Source organism: Equus przewalskii, chromosome 20, assembly GCF_037783145.1.
Source record: "Equus przewalskii isolate Varuska chromosome 20, EquPr2, whole genome shotgun sequence".
Lineage (NCBI taxonomy): Eukaryota > Metazoa > Chordata > Mammalia > Perissodactyla > Equidae > Equus > Equus przewalskii.
Window position 1 is genome coordinate 26,137,104 of NC_091850.1, and position 12,453 is coordinate 26,149,556.

At 40.4% G+C, this 12,453-nt stretch overlaps 1 protein-coding gene across 1 annotated transcript in view; it reads left to right on the forward strand.

Annotated features, from left to right (window-relative positions):
- Positions 1-305: 305 nt before the first annotated feature.
- Positions 306-12,453, forward strand: part of DAB2 (DAB adaptor protein 2) — a 162,218-nt gene continuing 150,070 nt past the window's right edge. The window contains exon 1 of the mRNA XM_008526598.2: positions 306-592. The gene's annotated coding sequence lies outside the window, so the exon portion shown is untranslated. The remainder of the gene's footprint in view (positions 593-12,453) is intronic.

Genomic DNA, 12,453 nt, shown 5'->3' on the forward strand with positions numbered 1-12,453 from the left:
TCCTCTCACATCCACAGACAAACTGTTTCTAAGTCATTGTTTTTGATGGGAACAGAAAGGAAGGTCATGCCAGAGAAAGGGGTGACCCCAAAACAGCACTGATTCAGCAAGTACATCTGGCCTCATCTTGAGATGCAAGATATCTCTCACCCATCAGAGCACCATTGTCCTGGTGGAGACAATTCTATCTTTTTTTTAAAACTCAGTGGTTCTAACACCATCACCACTTGGGTGAATAATGACCTGCTACCTTCTTACCAGTGATACCAGGTCACGTAATAGTCATCGCACAATCTAGCCCTGGCACGGAGAGGCAAGGGCCTCCTCCAACCACAGCTACCTGGTTTCCTGCTCTAAATAAGTAGTGGATCCAGTTGGACCTGAAAATACATTGCCTGGAGTCAGTTGTTCCTGAGCCACTTCTGATAGCAACAGCTGTCGAGTGGGGCTGAAAGACGAAGGCCTGGTTCCTCTGTGACTTGGAAGTTCTACCACCACATCAGTGTCACAGTACCTAGGACTCTGTGGGACTTTGGGCACCAGATCCCTTTCTCCAGGGGACAGAGAGAGGCGTCCACTGCTCCTACTGCAGGTAAGTTAAAAGGCATCTGTTTTGCAAAGTTTAAGTGGAGTAAGACGACAGAACAGGGCAAGACAGAGAAACCTGAGCTGCGAGAAGCTGGGAGACTGGGGCTGACTTGGCAGATGACAGATTTTGTTACAGATTTTTAAAATAATGTTGCTTTAAGAACAGAAAGAAAGCCAAGCCAAGAAACATCAACAGTAAGTTTTCCTCCTTTTTCTCCCTAAGATATGCTGATGCCAGGTTTAATTTTATGTCAGGAAAGAATTCCCTCTGGAGACTTTCCTGGCCACGGTTCAGTTAAGGATAATGTTTTCCAGCCATGTTTCCAGAGTCCCTCAAAAGTTGAAAGGAAAAGGGCAAACTATCGTGGAGTCTTCGCTTTGAAGCAGCAGGGGGAGCTGTGATGATAAAGAAACTGGGTGGTTTCCTCTCATACTAGGCTGATTTCTGAAATTCAGTCACCATTCTTTACATGTCATTTTCAACATCAGGGAGGACCTAAAGGAAGAAATATTTACAGATGCCAGCGGCTTTATGCCTCTGATTTTGATGCAAAGCCTTCATGTTATACTCTAAATCAAAAGGCAAAAAAATTTTTTTAGATATCTGTGCAAGTTGCCAGCAGCCTGCAAAGCATAACAGTATTCCACGACTACTTCCGTCACCATGTAACGAAGTGTATCTCATGCTGTATGTTGCAATCCCAAAGTCTCCAGGGGAAGTGGATGTTTAAAAATGAGACTTCCAGGGCATAACAAAGAGTCAATATAAAACCTCACCCAAATTTACCAGCCCTTCCCATGGAGGGTATATTGATGCTGCCCAGATTATTTATTTGTTCGGTAATTCTGGTTTTCAAGTTACTTGGACCTATTTAAAAATTGAGGGGGAAGAAGCTAGGGAGGCCAAATTCGCTACTTATCATTAGAAACAGTCTCTGCTCCCTTTCGTGTTGAGTTGTTTTGAAGTCCTACGTTAAAACACACAATGTTAAGTTAAGGATTAACTGACTATTAACATTTTAGGTAATTCTCATGCTCGCCTACGTCTGGTTACTTGGTTCCTTCTAGCATCAGCAGAACCCTCGTGTGCAGTTCTGTCAGGAGCTAAAATTTGACAACTATTGGTGTCTCTCGTATACATTTCTGTGACTATTGCTTATACATTATTGTCAAGGATGCCCCCAGGAGTAGTAAGTGCAGGCTTCCTGAGAAAATCAGCTAAAACACAATGCTGATGTTCAGGGAAACTGAGTCCAGAAGAAGAGGGAGGTAATGGGGAATTGGCCGGAACATAGGGGATCTCAAGAGGAGAAGAGGAATTTTTCAAGCAGGAAGTTGAAAATCGATCTCTCTGATCAAACGTATGGACAATATGATGACATAATGTCTAAACTTACGTGGTCCAAGGAATTCCCTTATAGTGGAATTCTCAGATTTTCCATCAGATTACGAGAAAATGATCTGGAAAGCAAGCAATTGTCCAGAAAATAGACTGAAATTAATAGAGGGCTGGCAGAAACAAACAAGCAATTGACAAACAACCAATATAATATGGAATATGTATGGATGCAGCGGAGGTGGAAGAATTGAGAGAACAAAGAGAATTAGGCAAAGCAGTTCAGGAATGGCCTAGTCTTCTCTCAGACTAATTTTGGGAGAAATTCCTGTTAATATCCTATAATATCACATAATACGTTGCATTTTTGCAAAGAAGAAGAGCAAACACATCAGCTATTTCCAAACATGGCTAGCTTACAGTAATATACCTCCTGCTATATTGATCAGCAGGGTTCTCAATGGTTCCAGAAAGTTCCAGATCATCCAGCAATGGATTAGGTAATCATTCTAAACTGTGATCTGAGTAGGAGCTGCCATATGTCTTTGCTTCATCCTTATACTGTAAGTCAGAAGTATACTTTGGGTCAGAACAAGACTGTGCCTTCCTGAGCGTGCTCCATGGGGATCTCCAACAGCGCTCTGATCTCCACAGGGTTCACTAGAGATAGAGCCATGGTGTTACCTATTGGATTCAGGGATAAATCAGTAATGGAAGGTTTGCTTTGATAGTGGTTTGGGATTGAAATTTGTTCTTTCCTTGCAGAGTTTCTGTGAATTTAAATGGGTTTACATATGCACCTAATTTATTAAGCAGTGTTAACTCAATAAGAAATACAAAGCTTGTATATTTCTAAATCATTCTTCCCAAGTGTACTATACGAAGTGTTAATTCTCTACTGAGTAGCAGATTTCTTCAGAGCGTGGAGGCAGCTCCATAATTTTCCAACTGTTTCCAGATATTATGCCTCAGTCCAGTCAGTCATCAAACATTAGTTTCTTGTCACCTTCTACCCTTCTCCACTTTCCCAGCACAAGCATGAACTGGCAGCCTGCCTGACTGGAGGTCTGTCTCAGGGACACCACCACCTTGTACTCCCTTCGAGGATTATTCTTCCAGGGTTTTGAACTGAGAAATGGGACAGGGAAAAGGAAGAGTGTCATACTAACAGGCCATTGTCATCACCTCTCTCTCGGTGAGCGTTGCTTCTCTGGCCACAGCCTGGCTGTTGATGCCCTCTGTGAGGCAGGCCACCAAACTCTGGCTCTCTCTGGGGACTAGAAGTCTGCGTTTTTTACACTACAATGATTTGGGAAATCCAGCTCAACTTCTTCAAGCCCTCAGCTCTTGTTACTCTCCGTGTACTCCACAAACTCTTGCAGCTGGAGTGCACAGGGAAAGTGATTTGGATTGGGGATTGAACAAGCTCAACTCCATTCTAAGTAACATCCACTTGACTCACAGGAACCTCCTATCCTGACCATTAAACTGGATAAGTTCACCCTGCGCCCCGCCGCGCCCCCCCGCCCCGTAGCCCCTCTCTCTCCAAGACCGATCTCCCTTGCTCCTATAATGTACAGGTAAATTCACAAGCCCTTTTCCTCAGCAGATGCACAACTAGGGAACGAAATGATCAACAGTCTTGTGAATGATTCTCTTAGAACCCTAGGGAGCTTTTAGGCAGAAAGACTGAGCACCTCTATTTCCATTTCCCATGGGAAGGGGAGGGACTTGCCTCTCATCTTACACACATTGCGCTGTAATAACCCTTGGATGTGCTACCTGTCTGCCTCGTCCCAGTCTTAGAATGTGGAGGCTGGAGGCTGGTCATAACAGCCACATCTGTCATCTCTTAGAAGTGTCAGCTCTGACCCCAGTGGCCTCAAGGCAGGTATTGAATTCTTCTTTCTCTGTCCTTGCCTTGGGCCCTAGTTGCCAATCCCAGGAATCCCACTAATAGCTTGTCAGATTGAGAGTAAATGAAGTTCTTTGGAAGAAAGAAAATGTAGAGTAAACATACAAACATTTAAGACCCGGTATTTGGGATCAGTTGGACCATTCTTAAGATTTTTTTGTTATCACTTATTAATTCAATTTGTTTAGCAAATAGATAAGAACCAACTGTTTACCACAAGCCAGACATGATGATAGACTCTTGTAATACAAAGTATATCCCCTGCTCTTTAAAATTTCTTTACTATTGTGTAATATTTACAACTCGGGACCCTGAATGTATAAAGGTATGAAGTATGGAGGTATGGGGCTAGGGGCAGGAAGTGAGAGAACAGTGAGAGAACATGTGCCTAGGGAAATCAGGGTAGACTTCAAAGAAGATTGTGTTGGAATTAGCTCTTGAAAAATGAATGGCATCGATCATTAGGCAGGGAAAAGAAAACAGGAGAAAGCATTTCAAGTAGAGATAATAATGGCATGTGCAAGGACAAAATGATATAAAGATTATGGTGAATTTAGTGCAGACGCCTCTGGGGTGGGGTGGTGACAATATGGTGAAAGATGGGACTCGCAGAGTCAGTTGAGTCTAAATTGCAAATGGCTTTATAGCATCTATTAAGGAGTTTGGGATTTTTCTGTATATGAAATAGGAACATGTTAAAGGTCTTAAAGCAAAGGAATGATATACAAAATGTCATTTTAATAAGTCTCTGACATCGATGTAGAGAAGGCAAGAAACTAGGGAGTTAGGAAACAGTTGTGATCATCTGGAGGAGAGTTGGTGAGTACATCAAATAAGTGTATAACGACGATGCGGAAGGAAGAGGAGGAACAGATATGAGAAATCTTTAATAGTAGAATTAAGTTGAGAATGACTCAGCGATTTCAAGCTTGGGTGTCTGGGTGTAGGAATATACTTTTGCTGAGATAGTGAGCACAGGAAGAGCTGGCTGAGAAGAAGATAATGAGTGTAATTTGGGACATGTTAAGTTTGAGGTGACTGGGGGACATCTAGGAGGAGCTGCCCAGGAGGCATTTGGATGTGGAGTTCAGGAGAGAACTGTAGGCTAAGTGTGGGAATAATCAGTGGGTTGATGCGGCTTGAAGCTAGACAAGTGGATGTGGCAATGTAGAAAGAAAGCAGGATGCTAAGGATTGGATATTTAAAGGACTGAAAGAGATGGGAGAGGAGCTAGTGAAGAAGGGTGAGAAATAGTCATCAAGAAAATAAATCAAGATGCACCTATGTCTCAAAAGGCAAGGCAGGAGGAATGCCAAACAAGACAGAAGTAGTTCCAGTGTTAAAAGTCAGAGAAAAATTACATAGCATAAAAACAGAAGAAAGGTCGTAAGATCAAGAAATCAGGAAGTACTTGTGTGACTCTGGCTTTAACTAGACCGTGTTTTTCTTACGTTTAGATATTTGAAATGAAAGCCTTAAAATAGATGTTTTAAAGAAACTTTAGCTGTCTCTTGGGTCGGAAATCTCTGCAAATGCTGATTTTTCCACAGAACATGAAATGTGCTTATATCCTTACATTTTTCTTTAGGATAAACAATTTTTGAGCAAATAAGCAAAAAGGAAGAGACATTCACTTTTTTTTTTTTAAAGAAAGCGTATACTATACATGAAAAGGGCCTTTGGGGAAGGAGTTGGAAGTGATAACAGCAATTTTTCTCTGTAGGAAAGGAAATAACTTAGATTCAGGAAAAGTAGCTTGCTGACAAGGCAGTCAGTCACATGGTTCCCCAAAGGAAGTTAAAAGATTGGTTTTTTAAGGTCATTGTTCAGTGGAAAGTGAAGTCAATGTTCACTTGAATAAAGCTTTCTTTGGTTATACTGAGTGGACTGTCAAAATAACCAGCAGAAAACACAAAAGGATGGAGCTGTAATGCCCCCATCTGTTCTCCAATCTTCTAAATGTCAAGTCAGCCTATTTGCTGAACGAGCAAACATCTTGACATATGAGGAGAAAGCTCATATAAGATATTTCTTTATTCAACCTCATAGTCCCACTCTATGAAAGTAAATACATATTTTCTTGAACAAATCGTCAAGAATAGAAGATTTTCAAAGTATAGTCATTCTCCTTTCATGAAGAATTGGATCAATGGTTCACCATATAAATATGCAGTATTTTTTCTTATATCCATAGATGACACATTATCAAATAAAAATGATTTCTACTCAAGAAATAATAGAATACAGTAATAACAGAATTCAAGAAAATCTCAGAATATGTGTGGACTAAGAGAGTGAAGGAGAAAGGAGATAAAATTGCTTAAGTGCCTACTATACTTCAGGCACGTGTTGAGAATTGTGGCAATATTATGACACAATCTGTGACTTGAGTCCAAAGAGATAAAGTGTCCTCAGCGTTTGGAGAGGTCATCCATGTTCCTTAAGCCCCACTTGATGTTTAGCCCATCATAAATGATCTTAGACCTGTTCTCATTCTGAATCAAGGATATCTTGGATACAAGAATAAATGAGGATGAACAAAGTAAAGGATTGTCTTGAACAGCTCACTATGGATTTCTTCCTGTCTTTCTCCAGGTTCCATCTCTTGGCTCTTCTGGAAAGCAGGCCTGCTAAACTATAATGAAACCCTAGGATGTTACTAGATAACTCACATTTTCCTAGCATTGTATGTTCCTTTATAACCTCAGAGATGTATCTACTCCTAGCTGTGTACTGAGGCAAGTTGCTTAACCACAAGTAAAATGCGGATAATCAAAGTGCCTTCTTTGTGGGACAATTATAAAGACTAAATGTGGTACTATATTTTACATACTTGGTATGGTGCTCAGCCTAAATGATAGTTGGGAGAAAAAAATGACTTGTGTATTTTCAGTTACCTGGAACTCATTATTTTGAATAATAATCGTTCCCGTTTTTGAGATCTCAAAATGTGATAATATCTTTCCTTTGATTAAGCCAAAATCTATCTCATTCTTAATTTCATCCACTAATTCTCATTCTGTCCTGTGGAACATCAACAAAATCGAGTTTTTTAAGGATTTCCCTTCCATTTGATACTAAAATGTCCATTGTTGGGAAACAAAAATGAACAAGACATCATTTTAGGCTGAGATAATCTGAGGTAGTAGAGGAGAGAAGATATGTATACAAATATGTATCTCCACAGGACACATATTTAAAGTGTTTCGGGGTCCAGAGGTGTAAGTTGTGCATTCAATTATCACACAAACAGAATATGGGTAGTTCAAAGTACAAAAACAAGCAATTATTGGAACATCAACGAAGAAGTGAAGTCTGTGATTGAAAAGAATTTGTGGAGAAGGAGTTGTACTATGTCCTGAAGGATGTATAAGACAAAAGGGTGTCCTGGAGGAAACAGCACGTGCAAAGGCACTGAGGTCTGTTCAGAAAACAAGTGCTGATCAAGTGCTGATGCAGTTCTGGTAAAGCATGTTTCCAAACTGTTGGCTGTAGGCATGAATCTTTAGGGTTTCAAGGGATGTGGTAGTCTACAGGTGCACCAAATATTAGGTATAGACTGAACAACAAGAAAAATGCCTCTCAAATAACTGTACTTTTTCTTAAATGCAACTTTATTGCTGTTGTAATTAATAATACAGTCACAATTCTGTGTTTTCCTCACCAGTGAGTACTCAAAGTATAATTGCTAACATAGGGAGTTCTTGAAAATTGTTAGCATCAAAAAGAGATCTAGGGGCCTGCCTGGTGGCATAGTGGTTAAGTTTGCATGCTACATTTTGGTGACCTGGGGTTCGTGGGTTTGGATCCCAGGCACGGACCTACACATGGTACATCAAGCCATTCTGTGGCAGTGTCCCATATACAAAATAGAGAACGATTGGCACAGATGTTAGCTCAGGATGAATCTTTCTCAAGCAAAAATGGAAGATTGGCAACAGATGTTAGCTCAGGGCCAATCTTCCTTACACACACACACAAAAGAGATCCATATATGAAAAGTTTGGGAAGGACCAGGTCAGAGTACAGAGTAATGAGTAGAAGCGGACCATTCTTTCCACTTGGCATAGCTCCCTTTCCCTCTTGTCTATTCAAGGACATCATCCTGGCGATTCGCCCATTTTAACTTTCTCCTTACACTACAGCGTTTTCATTATCACACAAATATGCTGTGATTTCTCCCAGTCTGGAAAACAAGTCATCTCAACACTACTTCCACCTCCACCCATCTACTTCTTACAGAAAAGAAACCTAGAAAAAAAGATTGTGTGTATGCAGTTTTCAATTCCTATTCTAGTATTTTCTCTATGGGCTTTGTCTTCAAAGTATGTCTGCTCTCTGACTTCTTATCTCCACGTGTACCACTACCACTGGCCCAAGCCAGTCATTGCCCCTTTGGATCCTAGTAGCCTCTGAACTGGTCTTCCTGCTTTTTCCTCCATCTCCCCATACTTTATTTCCAACATAGCATCTGGATGTGCTCGTGTTCAAACATGAGTCAGATCATATCATTCTTCTGCTCAAAATCCCCTAAAAGTTTTCCCATCTCATTCAGAGTGGAATCTTAGTCCATATAGTAATCTCTCAGGACCTTTGCTCTCTACCCTCATGGTTCTCTCTCTGACCCCATCTCCTACAGCTCTCCTCTTCATTCACCCTGCTTCAAGCACGCAGGCTTCCTTACTGTTCCTCAAGCTTGCCAGGAGACTTGACTCATTTCAAATGATTCTGTGACATATGCTTAATTACCTAGCAAGTTTCCTCTTTTCAGTATGGTTTCTAATGCTTGCAATAGTTGGTCTACAGTGAAAACTTAGCTTGTCTGTGACTTGAGAACCTTGTCTAGAAATTGCATTAATGAAACACATTTATGTTTCTTTTTACTATGTCCCCCAATGACTTACTATATATGCTATATATGTTTTTATCATGTGGCTCCTTCTCAGCTTTCATCCTTTTGAATTCTCTTTAATCCTGCACATGATTGACAGCTCCCCTCTACTTGAAAGTCTCTTCTGCTTTGTCTTCAAAGACTCTTGTCCCTCTAAACATCTCCTTCTTCCATGAATGTTCTATGGCTTCCTTCACTGGCTCTTCCTCCTCAGCTCCCAGCCCTTTGGCAATTCATAGAATTTCTGTCTCTGGTCCCTGGCTCTTCCTACACATTCAACCCTGGAAAGTCTCATCCACTCACTGAGTCAAATAGCCATTTATAGCACTCTGTATTCCCAAATTTAGCCCGAACTTCACTCCTGAGCTCTGTTCCCAGCTGCCTACCAGCCAGCTCCATCGATATGTTCCAATGTCACTTCAAATTTAACATGTCTCAAATTGGACTCATTAAATTCTTTTGCAGTTGATTTTTCAAGCAAATCGTATCCTCAGTGAATCACCACCATCCACCCAGACACCATCCTAGAAATCTCCACATCTTCACTCGTTGGCCATATTCACTTCCTTACAGAGATCCTTGGGAGAAGGCTTCTTTCCCAAGACTAAAGTCTGCATTTTGAATATAAGAGTGTGGATGGCTTAATGCAAATTTATCCTTAAAATTAGAAACCCTATTCTGTGTCCAAGAGAGCACCTAAAATGATAGATGTAGATTCTGAATATCAAAAAACGTGGGTTTATATGCTAGCTCTGCCTTTCATGGTCTTAGGAAAGTTAGTAAGCTTTCTTGAATCTCAGTTTTCTCATCTGCCAAATGAGTATAACAGTGACTACTTCACGCATTCTGTGGCAAGAGTAAATGAAATAAAGGATATGCTAGCCCCTGCTGGCATTCTGATACTTTTAAGAGACACTCAAAACATTTAATTTCCCTCATTCTTTTCTATCAAATGAGGCAATCATACCTGCTTAAAAATTCCTCTGCTCAAATATGTCTGAAATGTCTCCCCTCCCCTTAAGAACAGGTCATAAAAGTGATCCAGCTGTGATTTGTTATTGATAAAGCTGGAGGAGGTGGCTGGAGGGTCTAACTTGCCTGACTTACAAGCCACCTGACTTATTGTCTGGAATGTACTAGTGACCTTTTTAGTGAAATCTTATTACAAGATGGTGTATTATCTTTGCTTTTAGTTCTGTGGATGGATGAGAGTTTGTTCTTGACACTCTTATACTAAGATCATTGGAATTCTGCTCTGAGAACTACCTAATAGAATTAAAGGAGCCGCCTGATAGCATTCAAAGGCAGGGCTCGGGAATAGAGCTGCCAGAATTCAAATGGTTCCACAGTTGTGTGGCCTGGGGCCAATTATTTAACTTTCTAAGCCCCACTTACAATGTAGGGGTACTGCGAGTATTCAATAACCTCATCAATGTGAAGGATATAGGAAGGAGCCTTTGTTCAACACACCACTAAAGAGCCATTGAACATAAAGCTTTCTCAGGGCGTGAGCAAAGTCTGGAGATTTCTATCTGTAAGAAAAGAGTAGGATGATATGGGTTAAGGAAAATAGCAGAATTCTATTAAGCAGTAATTATGACAATTGAAAGAAGACATTTAAGAGTTTTTAAATCTTGGTTTTAAATATTGCTTTCTGTATTCTCATTCTTTAGGTTCTGAAGGAAAGTCACGTTTCTTGTTTAGTGCATAATTTAGAGCACAAAATTTAGGTTCTCTTTGAGCAAGGCTATTCTGTATTAAAAGCCCGCATGCTGTTATTATTTTTTCCCATTCCTCTCCATTATTCACACAGGCGAATGACCTTGTCCTTGGTCATATGATTCCGTTAACAGACACCACTACGCACTTCATTGCAGCTGTCATTAAAATACATATGCTCCTGCAGCCGGCCCGGTGACACAGCGGTTAAGTTCTCGCACTCCACTTCCGTGGCCCAGGGTTCGCTGGTTTGGATCTCGGGTGCAGAACTACGCACTGCTTGGCAAGCCATACTGTGGCAGCCATCCGACATATAAAGTAGAGGAAGTTGGGTGTGGATGTTAGTGCAAGGCCAATCTTCCTCAGCAAAAAGAGGAGGTTTGGTGGTGGATGTTAGCTCGGGGCTAATCTTCCTTAAAAAAAAAAATACGTATGATCCTAACAAGAAATATGTAATTCATATAGGGCTTGAATTTCCAAAGTTTGCATTTTAAAACCTATGAAATAATGGCAAATATCACAAGCAAGCAATGAGATGACTTCTACGTTTCAAGAGTTGTTTCAACTGAATATTGGTAACCAACTACACTGGAATCGTATGAGCGTTTCACCATGGGCTTAATATAAAACGCTTCATTGTTCCCTCTCCAAAACTCCCCTTCTCACAACAAACTTTCCTACTGACTCCCTATTACCTCACCACTGGATTCTCTTTTGGATGCTGTATTCTCACTAATGTAAAAGAATTGCACTGCTCTGGAGTATCTGCATTTTATCTCCAACAAAGTCCTGAGGTTCTTGGGTAAAATTGGGGCATAGAATTTTAGCATCCAATAAATATTCCACTTCCCGACTTCACCAAACATGCTGGGGACTCCAGAAATTGAACTAACTAAATTTGGAGAATCAATTCTATCCTCTGTCTAGTCAAGCCATCCTCGCCACTAGTTATAAATATTCTTATCTTTTCTATCACTATGATTTTGTTATGAAGTAGCGACTAAAATAATGAGAAGTAGGGTCTAATTTTACTCATGGTTTCCTCAGGTGGATCTGGGCCACCTCGGGCAAATTGCTTAATAGTTTGTGTCTCAGTTTTCTGATCTTAGAATGGGTATTAGAACAATAGTGCCTACATCATAGAATTATTGTCAAGATGATTTAAGATAATTTATATAGAATAGTTGGAACAGTCCTTTAGATAGATTAAGTGCTTGATAAATATAGGCTATTATTAGTATTGTTATTATTTTCATTGTTCTCAATTCCTGAAAATACAGCAAGCTGAGACAAGGTACAATATGGAACATAAAAATCTATGGAAACCTTCAAGCCTTTCACATTTCAAATGACAGCGCAGGCTACTCAGCTAAAGAAAGCCAAAATCCTCGCAAGCTGCAGCAGTATACATCCAAAATCTAAGTAGAGTGAACACTGGCCAGGATGGGCAAAAATATAAGTTAATTAAAATAGAAGCACAGTTTCAAACCATGTCTTAAAAAACAAAAGTGTTCTGGGGACGGCCTGTTGGTGTAGTGGTTAAGTTTGCACACTCCACTTCAGTGGCCTTGTGTTCACAGGTCCACATCCTGGGCTCAGACATAGCCCCACTCGTCAAGCCATGCTGTGGCAGCATCCCATATAAAATACAGGAAAATTGGCATAGATGTTAGCTCAGTGACAATCTTCCTCATGAAAAAAAAATAATGAAAAAAGTGTTTTTCATATTAATGAATTTTTCATTGCAGCCTGGGAATTTTTCAGGGTAGAAGGGTTTTGACTTTTCTGGTCCCAGTCATGGATAAATTACTCCCAGCATGGAGAAGAACCAATTAAGTATTGATAAGAAAAATATTCACCTAAATTTTATGCGCTCATTTCCACCTTCTTTTCCCAGGACAGATAGAGTTCACATTGGGCAACTGTTCTAAATATATCCCTCCCTATTATAGTGCTGAGTAAGTACAGTCCATGAGATTAGGACTGTTAGGACAAAAACATGTC